Source organism: Jaculus jaculus, chromosome 13 (genome assembly GCF_020740685.1).
Source record: "Jaculus jaculus isolate mJacJac1 chromosome 13, mJacJac1.mat.Y.cur, whole genome shotgun sequence".
NCBI classification, from domain to species: domain Eukaryota; kingdom Metazoa; phylum Chordata; class Mammalia; order Rodentia; family Dipodidae; genus Jaculus; species Jaculus jaculus.
In genome coordinates this window covers 64,883,796-64,889,291 of record NC_059114.1, presented here as the reverse complement: position 1 = coordinate 64,889,291, position 5,496 = coordinate 64,883,796, and the positions used below count along the sequence as shown (strand labels likewise).

The following is a 5,496-nucleotide window of genomic DNA, read 5'->3' as shown; positions in this document are numbered from 1 at the left end:
TTTTTCCTCTTCTTTTTTACCTTATCACCAATCTCACCTCATTGAAATTTAGTGTTTTATGTTAGTATTTTTACTTGAATATGTCCCCTCCATAAGCATATTTTAGCATATATCACTTGCTCACTTGCTTTAAAGTTTGTATAATAGTATTATATGTGAAAATTTGAGACTGAACAATCTTGAGATGTTTAATGTCCACATGTATGCCCAATTTAACGTTTTTGTGTGGGGGGGTTCCAAGGTAGGATCTCACTCTAGCTCAGGCTGACCTAGAATTCACTATGAAATCTCAGGGTGGCCTCAAACTCATGGTAATCCTCCTATCTCTGTCTCCTGAGTGCTAGGATTAAAGGCATGTGCCACCATACCCTGTTCCCAATTTAACTTTTTTAAAAACAATTTTAAAAAATGTTTTATTTTGGGGGCTGGAGAGATGGCTGAGCAGTTAAGGCAATTAATTGCCTGCAAAGCCAAAGGATACTGGTTCAATTGTCTAGGAAGCCAGATGCACAAGGGGGTGTATGCATATGGAGTTTTTTTTTTTTTTTTCCAGTGGCTGGAAGACCTGGTTGGCCATTCTCCCCCCCTCAAATAAATAAATAAATAATATATATTTAAAATATTTTATTTTTACTTGTTTATTTGAGAGGGAGAATGAGGCAGAGGAAGAGAGAGGGATTCTGTTTCTCTAGAGAACCCTCATTAATATATCCCTACATTCTTTTTTGTAAAATTTTTTTTTGTTTATTCTTATTTATTTGAGAGTGACAGAGAGAGAGAGAGGCAGAGAGAAAGAGAGAGAATGGACGCGCCAGGGCCTCCAGCCACTGCAAACGAACTCCAGACACGTGCGCCCCCTTGTGCATCTGGCTAATGTGGGACCTGGGGAACCGAGCCTCGAACCGGGGTCCTTAGGCTTCACAGGCAAGTGCTTAACCTCTAAGCCATCTCTCCAGCCCCTTACATTCTTTTTTTTTTTTTATAAATAAATAATTTTTTTTTAATTGACCTCTTCTTTTTTTTAAAATTTTATTTATTTATTTATTTGAGAGCGACAGACACAGAGAGAAAGACAGATAGAGGGAGAGAGAGAGAATGGGCGCGCCAGGGCCTCCAGCCTCTGCAAACGAACTCCAGACGTGTGCGCCCCCTTGTGCATCTGGCTAACGTGGGACCTGGGGAACCGAGCCTCGAACCGGGGTCCTTAGGCTTCACAGGCAAGCGCTTAACCGCTAAGCCATCTCTCCAGCCCGGCCCCTTACATTCTTGATATATACTATTTTGTGTTACATTACTTGCTTATGAGAGAGAGGGAGAGAGAAACAGGCGGAGAGTGAGTATGGGTGGCAGGCCTCCTGCCAAACTGCAAATGAATTCCAGATGTATGCACCACTTAGTTCATTTGGTCTTATGTGGGTACTAAAGAATTGAACCTGGGCTGTCAGACTTTGCAGCCAAACACCTTTTACTGCTGAGTCATCTCTCCAGCCCTCTGAGTATTCTTCCTGACAATATATTTTCCCAGAAGCTATACTTCAGAGCACCTTTCCCTCACATGTCACTGGCTGGAGTGATATTGCACAGTCTCCTTTGACTTGGCTATTGGCCTTCTCCATTATTCCTTGCATTTTTCTCTCACATTCTTTGTCTCTCTTTTTTTAAAGTCTTTTCTCAGAGATGTTTAACATCTTATTTTTTTCCCCATGTCTCCCCACTCACAATACAGACCAGTCACAGTGGTGTGGGATGCGGTATACATAGCAGTAAGTTTACTTTGCCTCATTTTTCTGTATAGTCAGTATAAGACCACAGCCTGTGGTAAACAGTAGGAGGCTAATATCTTATTCTTTTTATCATAATAGTACTTATTTCTTTTTATTTTTCTGCCTCATTTTAATGGAATTATTTTGTCCTTTTTATTCCATGTTTCATGGGATAATGTTAGGGTTTTCTAGAGGAACACAACCAATACAATGAACTGTATTAAAAAGAAAATTTATTGGATAGCTTATGGGAGTTCAACAATAGCAATTTGTAGGCTTGAGGATCAGGGAAGCTGCTAGCTGTTCAGTCCATGTGGCAGGATGTCTCAGCAGTCCCAATCCAGAACAGAAGGCCTGAAGGCTGCATGGAGAGCTGCTGGTCTTCAGTTGACATTAGAAGGCTGAGGAAACATGGTTGCAATGCTGTGGAAGAATAGCTGAACAATCTATATGCACATTTAATGATGGCACTCACCAGTAAGCAGTACCCGGCAGCCAGACAAGAAGAAGGGACTTTCCTCTCAGAGCTTCCTTACACAAGCCCACTACCAGGAGGACTACCTGAAGGGTTCATTCTGGAGGAAGGATTTGCTCTTTCAGCCAATTCTTCCTGGAAGCAACTACAAAGACCTGCTCAGGAGTAATGTCTATGCATTCCTCATTAGATCAAGGCGACAACAGAACCTAACCATCATCCATAGTGTCATTTCTTTTCTCTGAGCATATTGAAGATGGTATTTGAAACTTGCTGCCATACTCTGTGTAGTTTGCATTGCCCGTAGGACTGTTTCTTAAAGTGCTCTTGTACATTTTCTTTCAACTAAGATCATATAGCATACAATATTAAATAAGATCTATAATGTGCTTTGGCTAACTAATTGTCACTAAATGTCTTGAACAGCCAAATTATGCAGTTTTTTTTTTTTTTCACAATCTGGGAAATAGAAGTCTAAGTTCATAGTGTTGGCAGATTGGTTTATGTGGAAGGTCTATCTCTTTGGCTTACAGATGTGATATTTCTTTTTCTTTTATTACTTTACTCCATGTTCCTATGGCTTAATTTCCTCTTACTTTTTATATTTTAATTTATTTGTATGTGTGTATGAGAGAGAATGATGGATGTGGGCTTTATAGGACCTCTTGCCATTGCAAACAAACTCTAGACACATGTACCCCTGGTGTGTCTGACTTTACATGGGTACTGAAAAAATGAACCTGTGTCAGCAGACATTGTAAGCAAATGCCTTTAACAACTGAGCCATCTCTGCAGCTCAGTTTTCTGTTCTTTAAGGTTGACATATTGGATTACAGGCCACCCAGGGACCTAATTGTAACATAGTTACATTAAAGATTTTATCTTCAAAATTAAATAAAACAGCAGAGATGGGGATTGTGATAAGAACTTCAATATATGACTTTAATGTTACAAAAATTAGCCCTTAAAAACCATCACAAACCTCTGAGGCAAGCCTCCTGGTCCCTTCTGAGGTCTTTGCAATCTAATTATTTTAGCTGCTTTCTCATTGCTGTGAATAAGTACATGATCAGGAGTAACTTAAGGAACAAAAAAACAGTAATGACAAAAAAAAAGGTTTAATTCAGCTCACAGTTCCAGGGGGAGATTTTCATCAAGATGGAGGGGTCATGGCTGAAGGAGTAAGAAGCAGAGCTGGTCACATTGCAACAAGTCAGGAAACAGAGGATGAAGAGGAAGGGAAGCCAGGCTGTAAAACCTAAAGACCTAGTGATCTACTTCCTCTAGCATGGCAGCGTGTCCTAAAAGTTCTACAACCTTCCAGCATAGCACAACACGTGAGCCTGTCAGGGATGTTTTACATTCAAACCACAGAGCTAATTATCCAGCACTTTGCTGAATATATTAGTCTTTATTTTTCTTCTTCCTTGAATTGCATTTTGACTTCAAATATATCTCCTAGTTTTACTAAATATGATATTTCTATTTTATCTACCCATGATGTCTGGAAGGTATCTTAGAAGATAAAATGGATGAAACTGGAAAGAACAATTTCGCTTCACTTTAAAAACCAGAAATCTATATTAATGCTTTTTTTTTTTGACATCCTTAAGGACTGTGATGGATACTCTCCTACAAAAGTTGACAGGGGAGTGCTCCTGGGGTTAACTTCTAGGGAAGGGAGAGAAATCAGTGAATTAGAGGTGGTGGTGGAGGAAGATGAGCTATTATATGGTGCCAGGGAAGCCAGCATAAGGGGAATTCTGAAGCTGGGATGGCCTTCAGAGCTGTCCTCACCTCACTGCATTGAGGACCAGTAGTTATTAAGTGTGGGCTGACACTTGAGGGGCAAGTCACCATGGTGGTCCTGGTGGCTGTCTCTGATATTTCTAGGAGGGTTTGACATTGAAGGAGTATAAGATGGCCATATTTTAGAAGATGGAAGGAAAAGGTTTTTATTCTTGCAATGGGAGCTGAGTTACTAATTGTCACATCCTCTACCTTCTTTTAATATTCCTCATTATGTATTCAAAATGGCTGAGCTATGGTTCCCTTTATCCCTCCTTCTTCATTTTCTCCTTAGAGTAATATATCAAGAAATCCCTACTCCTAATTACACTTGTCACAGTTCTGTTTTTTCAAGAACCAAGTAAAATGTCACAAATGTTATGAAGCCATTAGCAGTTATCTTAATGAGACATCTTTCTCCTTTGATGCCTTTCTGACCCTAGATTCTATCTCTAACATACACATTGCATATCCTGACTTGAGTGAGGTTCATTATGTAATTTTGACTTTAAAATACTTTTAGCTCTTTAACTGTTAGATATTAGGATCTTTGTAAAACCTCTATATATCAGAAACTCAATACTTTTCCTTTGACTTTAATTCTTGTTGTAATATATCCATGAGAGGTACAGGTGATCAGGCATGGCAAAATATCTTGTTTTGTAAAGTGTTAGAGCAATATAGTGTGAGGCTAAAAATGGAGGTATATTTATACATAACAATGACATTAAATAGAGGGAGTCTAACGGGAAAGAAGAAGGGGTTCAATGTAGGGGGAATTTGGAAGGGGACAACAGGGTCATTTAAGAGAAGCTTATCTGTGCCAACTTTGTGTATGTGTGTGTGTGCAAATACATTGTAAGAGCCAGAGGCCTACATTGCATGTCTTCCTCAGCAAGTGTCCAGCTAAATTTTGAGATAAGGTTTCTTATTAACTTTGGAGCTCCCATTAGAATAGATGACCAGCAAATACCAAGGATACTCATGCCTCTGCCTCCCCAGCACTAGGATTTCAGGAACATGCCACTACATCCAGCTGAGTGCAGGGGACCTGATCTCAGGTTTTCATGCTTGCGTAACAAGGACAAGTGATTTACCTATTCAGTCATTTCCCTTTTTCCTACATTTGAAGATTTTCTTTTTCTTTTGGTTTTTCCAGGTATGTTCTCGCTCTTGCTCAGGTTGGCCTAGAATTCACTATGTAGTCTTCAGGATGGCCTCAAGCTCACAACAATCTTCCTACATCAGCCTTCCAAGTGCTGGGATTAAAGGTGTATGCCAACATGCCTGGCTGAAGGTTTTATAAAACAAAACCTTGTTCTGTTTTGTTGAATATAAACTTTTAAAGCTCCATAATTACTTATTGTATGATATGAATGTTTTATCTAGGCATAGTGGTACATTCCTCCTATCTCAGGAGGATGAGGCAGTTATACAGTGAATTTGGGGTCAGAGTGAGAACCCTGAGTT

The 5,496-nt window shown here is 39.6% G+C and overlaps 1 non-coding gene across 1 annotated transcript; it reads right to left on the bottom strand.

Moving 5' to 3' along the window:
* Nucleotides 1-1,701: 1,701 nt before the first annotated feature.
* LOC123454379 lies at nucleotides 1,702-1,835 on the bottom strand. The gene has a single exon (XR_006633345.1). It is a non-coding gene; the product is annotated as a small nucleolar RNA SNORA51 (small nucleolar RNA).
* Between the last annotated feature and the right edge of the window lie 3,661 nt (nucleotides 1,836-5,496).